Below are 13,106 nucleotides of genomic sequence, written 5' to 3'. Positions count from 1 at the left end.
TATATTATAAAAACTCAAATTTTTTGTGTTTGCTCTAAAGTATAATTGTAAGGTGTATGCTTGGCCGTAGATCGTTATGACCAGAAATCCAACCTTTTGATCCAGAAATAGAAAGAACCTTGAGAGTCAATAGATGTAAAAATATGGACCGAAATCAGGAGAATGATTCACCCAAGTAATTGAAGGAGTACTTTACTCCTTCCACATATACCTACTCTCCTTGTATTCAAGTGCCCCCTGTGGAGGCCACTCAATATGAAATTAAGTCCAGTATAATCCAAATGTTACCTTCATTTTATGGACTTAGTAACGAGGACCCTTATAAACATCTTGAAGAATTTTTTGAGATATGCTCAACTGTCAAAATTCACAACTTCTCCGATGATGCTCTTAGGTTAAAATTATTTTCTTTCTCACTTAAGGGCAAAGCCAAATACTGGCTACATACTTTGGATTCCATGACTATATCAACTTGGGACCAGCTGCAAGGAGAGTTTCTCAAGAAATATTTTTCCATAGAAAAAACTAATCAAATAAGAAAAGCCATAACTAGTTTTTTTCAATTAGATGGAGAAATATTTCATGAAACATGAAAGAGATTAAAGGACCTTATTAGAAAATATCCCCACCATGCTGTACCCAAGTGGCAGTTAATCCAATATTTTTATGATGGGCTCTCTGAAAGACATCGACAAATGGTCGATGCATCATGCGGTGGGACATTCATGCTGAAAAGTGAGGATGAGGCATGGCAACTGTTTAAAATTTTAAATGAAAATTTATTACATCATATGTCTGCCTCTATTAGAGATAAACCCATGTTAAACCCAAAGAGAGGTGGAATATATGAAGTAGGAAATGCCATAGATATCCATCATAAGGTAGATGAACTATCCCAAAAATTAGATCATCTTCTAAATACTGGACAATCTCCGATTCCACCTAACCCAATCCAAGAAGTTTGTGCATTGTGTGCAAGTCCGAACCATTTTGTTAGTGAATGCCCAGCCACACCTCAATTTTCTGAGTTTGTGCACGAGCAGGTTCAGCATGCTCAAGTCCAACAAGCTCACAGACCAGAAAATGATCCATATTCGAGCACTTATAACCCCGGCTGGAGAAACCATCCAAATTTTTCTTGGAGACCACAACCAGTGGTTGGTCCTACCGCACCTCGACCTCAATATCAGGACCCAACATATAGGCATGGACCATACCATCAATTTTAAAATGCTCTTCAACCGTCTACTACTGGTCACAGTTCAGCTTTTGAGGAAAAAGTTCTGAAAGTACTAGAACGATTAGAAGTCAACACTCAGATCCTTAACTCCCACACACAATCCATTGCTAAGCTAGAGACCCAAATAGGTCAAATAGCGACTGCATTCAGTAGGAGGGAAGGAGAAAAATTACCTAGCCAACCCGAGAGCAACCCAAGAGGACAATTTGTGATTGAGAGTTCTAATACCCCAGAAGCTTTTTCTGAACATGCCAAATCAATCATGACTCTGAGAAGTGAAAAGGTCATTGAACACACTAGTAAAATCAATGAGACTGACCCTAAACCTCTAACCGAAGCCAAATCACCCAAGAACAAGGAGGATCCAAAAATAGAGAAGGAACCAACTGCACCAGAATCATCTTACTTACCTAAAGCCCCATTTTCGGATGCCCTGAAAGCTCCTATTCCTGTAGATAAGAAGGGAGGAAAACTCGATGAGATGTTGGAATTGTTTAAGCAAGTCCAAATTAATCTTTCCCTTCTAGACGTAATCAAACAGGTCCCTGCTTATGCCAAATTTTTGAAGCATTTGTGTACCCAAAAATGTAAATCTAGATCACAAATCCCAAAGAAAGTATGCCTCACTGAACAGGCTAGTTCTGTCGTCCAGCATGCCACTCCTCCAAAGCTTAAGGACCCAGGAGCCCCTATTATTTCCTGTGTTATAGGAGATTATCACATTGAAAAAGCTCTTCTGGACTTAGGGGCAAGTGTGAATCTTTTACCTAGTTCGGTGTATGAACTTTTTGGATTCAGAGAACTGAAACCCACATCAGTCACACTGTAATTAGCCGACAGATCAATTAAGGAACCACATGGAATGCTTGAGAATATCTTGGTCAAGGTAGATGAATTTTATTTTCCAGTTGATTTTCTGGTTCTCGACATGGAACTAAGTGGCAACCCCAGACAAATTCCCATTATCTTAGGACGACCCTTCCTAGCTACGGCAAATGCATGCATTAATTGTAGGACAGGAGTCATGAACGTATCATTTGGGAATAAGAAACTGAGACTGAATGTGTTTGGTGCTTCCCAAGGACCATCAATGGATAGTTGCTTCGAAGTAGATACACTAGAAGATATTATAGAAGATGCAACACCCACAATTCTAGCACCAGACCCCTTAGGTACTTGCTTGGCTCACTTTGGAGTGTATGACTTTGAGGGATATATGAAAGAAGTTAACACCTTGTTAGATACACCATACGATAAAACCACTCCTCCATAGACAATCAAGTATGAGCCATTGCCTACCTTTTGTTGGTTTTATTGCATATGGCGTCTGGCTGAAGACGTTAAACTTAGCACTTTTTGGGAAGCAACCCAAATTTTTTTTATTTTATTTTAACTGATCTTCATTTTTTTTTAAGAATAAAGGACTGCTCTGTATGGAAGAGTCTGTCAATAAACTTGACGTCTGGCTGAAGACGTAAAATTTAGCACTTTTTGGGAGGCAACCCAACGATTTCATATTTTTTTTACTTTACTGCAGCTGCAGGAATTTAGAACAAGAGCCTATTAATCAATGAAGCTATCTTCAACTTTCGAAGTAAAATTATCCCAGGTGCACTCTCTCCTTTTATTTTCTTTGCTTTCCTACTCCATTGAGGACAATGTGATTAAGTTGGGGGGGAAGGAAATTAATCAAATCCTCGAGTATGGTCAAATAATTAGTTTTGTGTATCTGAATTTTATTTTGATTAAGAATCAATTAGGCATCCTAAATAATGAATGATTAACGGTCAAGATAATTTTAGAGATATTGAGGAATAAATTATTAAGAAAACCCAATGAATGGTAGGGTTTAGACTAGACCAAATTTTAGGAGTGATTCTACAACCCTCTTCTTACTGATCTCAATAAAGAATTTGCTTCATGAGAGATTGGGTGGAAAGGTTGAGGTATGCAAAAATTCTCTTTAAAATTTACTTATATATATATATATATATTGGTTTCCTATTGAGTAACCAGACCCTTTCGCCTAAGTAAGCATTGTGGTTCACGTAAAAAGGTGGGCAATGTTAAAAAAAAAATAGTGGATAATAAGGAGACTAAATTGCAAGAAGATAATAAACCTTTCTCACATTAAGTTAGAGGATTTAAAGAGTAAAGTGGGGAGTTGGTGAAAGAAAAGCTCTTGAAATTTTTTTAGTTAATACTCAGCCACTAATTGGGTCAAATTGATAATCCAATGAAGTATCTCTTTAATGGTCTAACCATGTATCATCTACCTTTTGGGATGCCTAACCTAACTTTTTATTCAAGATCGAGTCGGTACACAATTCTGATATATCTATTTTACTCAAGGACGAGCAAAATTCAAGTTGGAAGGTGTGATAAACACTTAATTTAAGTCATTTAAAGTAGAAAATTATAGTTAATTTATTTTATTTATTAAGAATTTGATGCTTCTTTTCATATTTTATAGGAAAGATGATCGTCGATACAAAGAGTCCGATTCATAGATCAAAAAGACTCAAGTTTGAAGAAAATTAGATTTAAAATAAAATTAAAATAAAAGAAGGATGCATATGGTATTATAGAAAATGAAGATATTATGCAAGGAACCAAAAGGATATAGATGCCATTTTAAAGAAACAAAAGTTTTTTTTTGTAATTTTTATAATTTGGTAACAGCTAATTGAACGCGTGGGTGCGCGGATGAGCGCGTGGGCGCGTGGGCGCGTGGGTGAGTGCGCGGGCGCGGGCGAGCGGCAGCGGCAGTGGACGCGGACGCAGGTTCGCGGGGAGTTTGGCAAGGAGGACACAGTGGCGAACAGACTAGGAGATTTAAAGGAAAAAAATAATATTTGGAAATATTTCAAGAGGAAGAAGTTGTATTTTCTTTATCTGTTCGTGATCTTTCCATCTCATCCATCTATCTTTTAGTCTTTAGTATTTTCTTTAGTCCCATATCGAAAAACCATGTAAAACTCCTCCCTCCTAACACCTATAAAAAAGCTTTTGTACTCTCATTGGAGGGGGAGCCCAGAAATTCTTCTAAAGCCTTGCATAGAGGAATAGAAAGGGACTACTTCATGAGCAGCTAGGCTAGCAGTCTCGGGAGTGGAGAAGAAATTTTATAACGACACAGAGATAGTTTATTGTTCTAAACTTTCTTATATTTTTTTATATGCAATAAAGATTATACTTTTTATTTAAATCGTCATGAGTTCTTTATTTGCTTTCTTTCATATGCTTTTATTTATGCTTTCTTGTTAGATTAATATTAGGAACAACTTTTACTTTTCGAAGACGCACCGTGATCTACGGATACGGAACGTGTCGAGGGAAGAAGAGTTGTTTACCTAGTACTTTTCGGAGACGCACCGTGATCTACGGATACGGGACGTGTCGAGGAAAGATAGGTATTTTTTCTAAGATTAATCACATCTATTTAATTAAAAAAGAGATACAACTCTGCTAGTGCAAATTAATTCAAAACTCCCGAGCTCTTTATTTTCTAAGTACATAAATTTTAAGATAATTCATTTTCTAAATCAAAACAATGCTTCTTTCTTTTATTTTGTAATCTCAACTTAGTCCAAGGTCCCTGAGGATACGATCTCGACTCATCCTACCTACGTAGTGAGTAGAGTTATTTTTGGTGCTATCAACGACTACGCATCATTTTCTAATTGGATTAGGATCTAATTAGAGGAGATTGGGTTCCTAGTTAGACTAGGGTTTTTTCTCTCTTTGGGTGCAACCAAATCCTAAATTATTAGGATTTAATTAAAGCATCATAGAGATCCCAGTCTGATAGGGACTCTCTCTCCCAAGTGCACGCCTCATAAGCCATGCAAATTTCTTCACGCCAATTTATTTTTTGCATGAGAAAGCGCTCACCCAAGCTTCTCAACTCCTCCCTTCTCCACCTCTTAGAGCTAAGGATGAAGTTCTATTTGAATTTGAATTTTAATCAGATAAAATTTGACCTTATCTATCATTTGGATGCCAAATAAAAGGAAGAGAGAAAAGGGGCATGGAATGAGAGTTATGTGATCTGATTTCTATGTGAAAATTAGAGAGAGGGGGCATGGGGTTTTCTTTGAGGTGTATCCCCTCTTGATGTGTGGGGTTTTAGGAAGAGAGAAAAGGGAAAGGTTCTCTTCTTCTTCCTCCTCTTCTTCCTCCCATTCTTCTTCTTCTCTGAGAGGGTTTGAGAGAAACGAAGAAGCATCTTCGTCAACCATTAGGAAGTGATTTCTGCAAGGGAGCTAGCATCCCAGGAAGATCAAAAAATTTTTGATCAGATCTAAGCCTCGTTGGATACCTGTAGAGGCCGAATGATTATGCGGTCGAGGAACTCAGACATCCATGATCATTAGCTGCAGTGTAGATCGACCAGCGATAAGATATGAAGATCAAATCTCAGCTTGCATTCATAATCGATTTCAGATGCATGATCCATATTCATATGATAGATCCTATTAGATGGTTTAGTAGATTTGATCTTATGTATGACTTAGATTAAAATAATTTTAATCTAGATTTTATTTCTACTGCTAAATCAAAAATTTTGAAACTACATGCATGAATCATATATATCCTATATATTCTGAACATGTTCACTTAGCATCTTAACCTCATTTTGTGGTCCAAGTACCAAGATTTAGGCATATGACTATAAAGGTGATCATACTCAGGCCTCCACAAATAATATATGTTAACTACAAGAAGAATATAAGTCAGTCTAGAAATACATATAGCACGATTTCATAATGATCTAAATAAATCATAACTCAAAAATAAGAAATCATGCACTTAATGTGTTCATACATGTACAAACCCGAACAAAACCCATTTTTGAACCGATTTTAACCTAAATTTTCAAAATTCAATATCTCTCTCATTTTAAATCTAAGAAATTTGAATTTTATATATATAGAATGCTTACGAAGAGTTGTGTAAACTAGTTTCACCAAAAGGAGAGTTGTTTAAACCATAAAAATTTTATTGTTTGAAACAAATCATAGAGAGAGATAATTAAAATAATATTCCTATTCAATTGGTTTGAGTCACTGATATCTCCCAACATACAAAATCTGATGCCATGAAGTTTTTTAGATTACATCGCACATATAATCTAGTTGTATGAAAAATTTCATAGCCTAACAATAACCCTAACTACATCAATTGAAAAAAAATGCTACAAACGGGTCTACTGCAATTAATAAATTCATCAATATAGCAAGTGTAATCATATCTACAGCATATATATGATTAGGAAACACCCTTATATACTCTGATATCAATGAAAGAATTTTTGGATAACTAAAATAATTAAAAATTATCCTAATAAACTATGTGGAGTGAATTACCAATCAAACAATATGTTTGTAGTCAGACATAAATCACGAATAAGAAAATGTCTTTTTCCACTATCTAAATCTACTTGCTCCTTGATGTGTTGCAGAGATAATTTGAGAGCCAAAAAAATTTTATATGCTATGTTCACCATACTCCCCTTCATTCTTGGATAAAAGATATCCTAGTTTATATCTCTGCAGGAGACAACTGCCCTTTGCAGTTACAGTGGCATAAGGAATAAGTTCCCACTCTTATTCAAGTAGTGGAAAGTTATCCAAAAGGTTAATGTTCTCCCTATTATTATTTATTATTATTATTATTATTATTATTATTATTATTATTATTATTATTATTTATTTTAACAAGCCCATCATGGGCAGATTGCATGGAAACACACATTTACAATAATAGCTAGACACAAAAGAACCACATATCTCCACTATGATAATTCCTCTGCTATGTAATGGATTCTTATAAGATAGTCATAACCACTTGAGTTTCCAACAGAACATATTAATCCGCAAAGGCACCCATAAGTTCCATATCCAATTGAAAGAGGAAGGCAAACCTGAACATGGTATGATATTCAATGATTTCCTAATATCCTTTAGAGAGATTTGATTGCATCTGGTAGACGCCCAGCATGGCTGATCATCCCAAGCACGTACCAACGGAAGAATTAATTCTACAAATATGGTCCATCATTTCATTTGAAAATATGTTAGATAAAATATTCGTGTTCTATGTTCTATCAGGTTGGATGAGATTGGCCATTGGCATGACCATCAGATCAACCTCCATATTAATACATATAGGCCAAGCATTAAGAGGAACAGATGAACACTAAGGGTTTTTCGGTACTTGGGATCAACAATAATATTTTCCCAACCCTGTTTGGAGAATTGTGAGAGGTGCCAATGGAGCTAAAGAAATTAACAATAGGATAGCCAGAACATGTTACAGGGTTATACTTCTTTGGCCATTATCCTCGGGTCTCATCCTCGGACATAGTTCTCAAATCAGCTGAAGTACCGAGGTAAATCCCCATGATGAATATTATATCGATGTCCTGATAAGGAAGCGGATAACTTCATCAGACTTGGTGTCTAGACATCATCCTCGGCCATATGCCGAGGATATCTATGTGCCACCACCGATCCAGTGGTCAGACTGGCACCGATGACTCTAGCCAATGACTAATCAAGACCACCATGGGGAGCCATGGTGGAATGACTTTGATGGCTTCTGTCCGACCACAAGCTAGGGTGCCAACCGACCCTAAGGTCGGGTCTCACTGACCACACAAGATGAGGTCCCACGACTAGTGTGGATGGGCGAAGCCTTGGCCGTGCGCCAACCTCAAGCCATCAATCTATTCAGCCATATGGGCAACCACCTAGAATCTTCTGGCAAACAGTCAGAATGTGGGCACTACCCTTGACTAACGACTTCTGATTTGCAGGCTAGTAGGTAGATTCTCATCCTAACAGCTTGATAGATTGCGATACGGCCTAACAGCCTACTAGGTTAGACATAACCTCCACCTCTACATAAAGGGATAAGAAGGGGACCCTTGAGGCAAGCTCTACTTTGGAGAGAGAAAAATGCCCTTTGCACTCTCCCCCTTCCCTCTCTCTTCCTTTTCTACTATTCTTACACTCTGGCTGATTTAGGCATCAGAAGGTCCCCTGTTGGAGAACTTCGGTGCATGAGGACTTCTCTTGTAGGGTCCTGTTGATGTCTCGACTATTGGATTGTCCTGCATCATCCTCGATCACATCAGCTTCCATCGAGCTCTACGATAATAGTTTGGTGCTAGAGGAAGGGAAGAGAGAGAATAGCAATAGTTTAGCGCCAGCAACCCATGGGAAGAGAGATAGAGTGGCTAGAAGCAACTACACCACCTCCCACCAATAATATGCCCGATGAAGTCAGGGCAGAGTCACCAACGGGCCTGCACAGTCAGTGTGGCCGCCAATGATGGCGGATCCATAGTAGTTGGATGACCTGATCTGCCAGGTCCAGGCATTGATGAACATTGTCCAGCATCTGCAGTAAACCATAGAGCACTAGTAATTGCCTCGGCCTGCTCCTTGGGCTGTGCCATCTTGGCAAAGCCATTGGGATCAATTCCCACCCATGGAGAGGCCCCTTGGGGAATCCATCGATCCATCTTCATCGATCGACGGTCACAATTTGGCCATGGGTTTGGCCATGATAGATGACGTCAACACTCTCCTACCTCTTTTGGTAGAAACTCTACTTCGATCTACTCCCCGCACCTTAGAAAATCTCATTGGGAGGAAGATCTTGAGTGAAAAGTTCGGGAGATCGAGCATCGCCTAGGCAACATGTAAGTGGGTAGCTAGAGGAACGACGACATTGGATTACTACTCGATCGCTCTTCTCCCACTCCATGTTCCAAGAACCAATCTTGTGTCGGTTCAAGATGCCCTTGGTGGAGCCATACGTTGGCTCTATCGATCCGTTGGATCACCTAAAGGGCTACAAGATTGTCATGATGCTCCATGGCACCTTGATAAGTACCATAAACATGTCAATAAAAGCATCAATTTATAGATTAATGCATCTTTATTCTTTAAAAATTGATGCTTCTTTTTACCTTTTGCAGGAAAGATGCCTACCAATGCAAAAAGCCCGATTTGTAGGTTAAAAGGACTCAAATTGGAGAGCAAAGAGAGACTCAAAGGACTCCAAAATCCAACCCAAATCTGGCCCAAAATCAAGCCCAAAATCAACCCAACACCATCTAGTCTATCATGGACCGATTGCTTGGTCCATAGGAACGAGCGTGAGGTCCACCGAAAATTTCATCGCGATCTTGGTGCGGTCCAGTAAAAGAAGCAATGCTTTTGCGCTATCAAATGGTCGAGAGGAGAGCTGCATACCTGATCAACGACTGAAGGAGCACTTTACCATATCCTTCGATGGTGGCCCACTAATTTGGATGAGATAAGGCAGTTGGAAGCGATCCCGTGCACGATCAAGTGCCTAGGATTTGTTGCCGACTGAAGAATAAAGTGTGGGAGAGGTCTTTGTGCCATCCGATGGCCCAGAGTAAAGATTGAGCACGATCAAATGGCAATTTAATTTTTGAGTTGATAAGATGCTGATGAGGCATGATTTGGGGCATCTGATCGCAATCCAATGGCCAAAAAGCTTCACATGGAATCTAGGGTTCTTGTTGCAATAGAAGATGCCCTCTTGCATCTCTTTTTCCCTCTCTTTCCTATTTAACCAGCTATCCATCCATCCATCCATCCCTTAAAAATAAAATCCTGGCCATTCATCTACCTTCTTCCTCTAGTCCCACATTTAGAAAATATGAAAATCTCCTTCCTCCTAGCACCTATAAGTAAAGTTTTATTATGCTCTGATACCACTTATTGGGGTAGAAAGAAAGAAGCCTCCCTCCATAAGGCATGCAAGCTTTATTATAAGAGAAAGAAAATCAAACAAATACAAGAAGAACTCATCACTCAACCTTTGCACAAAGATTTCTCAACAACAAGTCTCAAAATCCTTATAAAACTTTCTAAAACCTCTTCTGAAGTCTCTCTGCAGGATCAGAACATCACCAGCTATCCTACGCAATAAATGGCTCGTCAATCGGAGCTACATAGGTTTCAGAATCATCAAAACAGCATTTCACAGGGATACTGGATCCAAAATAAATTTTAAAATCCTTCTGGACCGTCCGATCATGACCAGCTCGAATCGTAGCCATTCGATTGTGCAATCAGATATCCCCTGCTTTCTAAACAACCTTAGAATCAATTTGGACTATCGAATCTTCACCGATAGCTCTAATGGCCGTCGGGTCACGCACCAGACCATCATGGATCGTGAGAAATGCGTGAAAAATACTTTCGATCCATGGGGGCCTTATAGACCGTGAGAAACGGGCGTGAAATGCCCTAAACCGCATGTGGACCACACGATCGGTCCATAACGATTGCATGGACCACGCAACCCCATGTGATCCACTGTAGACTGCATCACACAACGGGCCTGCATCCATGCTGGGCCTGGGCCGCGCTTGCTCATCTGTGCACTAGGCTCGCCCGTGTGCTGGACTATGCCTGTGCATGCCCACATTAGGCTGCGCACCCACCTGCTGGCCTGCAGCCAGCCCATGGGCCCCTCCGACGGCCCGTGGGTCGTACCAACTACTCCTGTGCTTCCTTCGCATGTATCTTCGCCATCTAAATTTCGTTTGGACTATTTTTAGGCTATGTGATAACCCAGCCAGCCCAAACGAAAAAAAAAAAAACAGATAACAGGGGAGAAGACTCCCGAAGGGAGTCTTCTTCCTCCACTCGTCGGCTCCCAATCAGAGTCGGAGATGAGTTCCCTCCGGCTCTATTTAAGGAGGAGAACCCTCCTCTCTCCTCTCATCGAGAAATTCCGGGGCAAAACGGCGGCAATCGCCAGAAATTCCTCACGGAGACCCGTCGCTGTGCCGTCCAATTTCTCGCCGGAAAAGCTTCGCCGGCAACGGAGGTAAGCCTCCTCCTCTTCCTCTCTTCTCCCCCTTCCTTCCCGTGCCGATGTGCACGCTCGTCGGCGACCGAAGTCGCCGGATTTTGTTGCGGAAGAATTTTCTTTTTTTGCCATTTTGCCGTCACCGGTGGTCACCGCCGACCATCAGTTTGGTCCTCTTCTTATCGGCGAGTCACCCCCTCCTGCCGACGGCCGCCCCACGCCGGCTGCGCCGCCGGCCGACCACCCAACGAGGGGACCTCAAGGTCCCCTGTTTCAGCCCAAAAGAAGCCCACGGGAAAGAAGAAAAGAAGAAGAAGAAAGAAGAAGAAGGAAAAGAAAAGAAAAAGAAAAGAAAAAGAAGGAAAAGAAAAGAAAAAGAAAAAGAAAAGAAAAAGGAAAAGGAAAAAAAAAAGAAGAAAGATGAAAAATAAAATGATAATAATATAATAATAATAAATAAGATTTTCTCCTCTCTCTTCCGTGAAGAAAAAAAGAAAAAAAAGAGAGAGAGAAAAGAAAAGAAAAGAAAAATCATTAAATTAATTAATAAATAATGATATAAATAATAAAATATGAGAAAGAGAGTTTCTCTCTCTTTCCTCTCTCTCTTCAGCCTGAACTAGTATTTTCTCTCTTTAGAATTGAACTTTCTCTCTCTAGAATCCTCTCTCTAGATTATTTCTCTCTCCTAAGATTTTTAGAATTTTGAAAAGAATGATGATGAATTTAAATGATTCTCGTAATAGATTTTTGATCTGTGATCGTCGGACGATACACCGACATCCACTTTGATCAGATAAGGTATTTTTAGATTTTATTTCTCATGATCTTATTTAATTATTCACATGATAATTTTAGCATGATTTGATCTGATCGATCAGAATTTGTTGAATCATATTGTCTGAAGAATTCAAGATGAGTTTTCTCTCTCTAGAATTTTCTCTCTCTAAAATATTCTCTCTCTTGATTGATTCTCTCTCTAAAAAAAGGTTAGTGAATGAAGAAATTTCTTTTAATAAGTCTGATCTGATTCTAATGAAGAACCCTGATCCATGATTGTCAGACAGCGTACTGACACCCACCTTGATCAGACCATGAATCTTTAGATTTGATCATCCATGATCCCGATCTAGTCATGACTTGATTTGATCATGTTGATTTCATCAATCAAGATATTGGATCAATCGTAATGTTGGATTGTGTCACCTGATCAATTCGAATTATACCTCATGAATTCTCTCTCCTCTGATTGTCTCTCTCTACTTGATTTTATGAAATCGATGAAGAAACCTCGGTCCTATCACTTCGAATCCGATTTGATCTGATAGTCAAACTTTGGATCATTTAGGTCCTAATTAGATTTTGATTAGATAAAATTAGATGATCGGACCCAATCTAAACCGTTGAAATATGGTATTCGTATTCTTTCTAATTATTGAAATTGATTCTGTATAGGATTGTGGATGTTTGATCATGAAATATTGCGATATGATCTACGAACAGAATTTTTGGAAGAAAATTTATAGAATTATGTGGATTTATTGGAGTGCGTTCGAGGTAAGTAATGTTTCACTTTTTTTAGATTTATCGATAAATTATAATGTATTTTTCTGACATGATTTGTGAAACAATGCATGAATTGGATGAATGGTATTTTGCTATGAAAATATCTTATTTGAAATGTTATGATGAAGCATGATTGAACATATTGATTTCGTGATGCATTATATTGATTGATTTCGATATTACATGATTATATGTTTTATTATCGAAATTAGAATATGAAATATGATTTATGAAGAATTATGATATAAGAAACATTATGAATTGACAACCTGACTATGTAAAGGACCCCGCCAATGGGGGCATATACGTTGGCAATTGATTGTCCTGAGGGTTTATGTCACCAGCGAGACCAGCGACATATCACCAGAGAGACCAGCGACAAACCGCCAGCGAGACCAGCGGTTCCAAAGGACATGGCTGCCAGATGATTCGCAGC

At 39.0% G+C, this 13,106-nt stretch overlaps 1 non-coding gene across 1 annotated transcript; it reads right to left on the bottom strand.

Moving 5' to 3' along the window:
• Window positions 1-530: 530 nt before the first annotated feature.
• On the bottom strand, window positions 531-636 carry LOC140853479 (small nucleolar RNA R71). The gene has a single exon (XR_012136550.1). It is a non-coding gene; the product is annotated as a small nucleolar RNA R71 (small nucleolar RNA).
• Between the last annotated feature and the right edge of the window lie 12,470 nt (window positions 637-13,106).

Source organism: Elaeis guineensis, chromosome 13, assembly GCF_000442705.2.
Source record: "Elaeis guineensis isolate ETL-2024a chromosome 13, EG11, whole genome shotgun sequence".
Classification (NCBI taxonomy): Eukaryota; Viridiplantae; Streptophyta; class Magnoliopsida; order Arecales; family Arecaceae; genus Elaeis; species Elaeis guineensis.
This window is presented reverse-complemented; position numbering and strand designations above follow the sequence as displayed.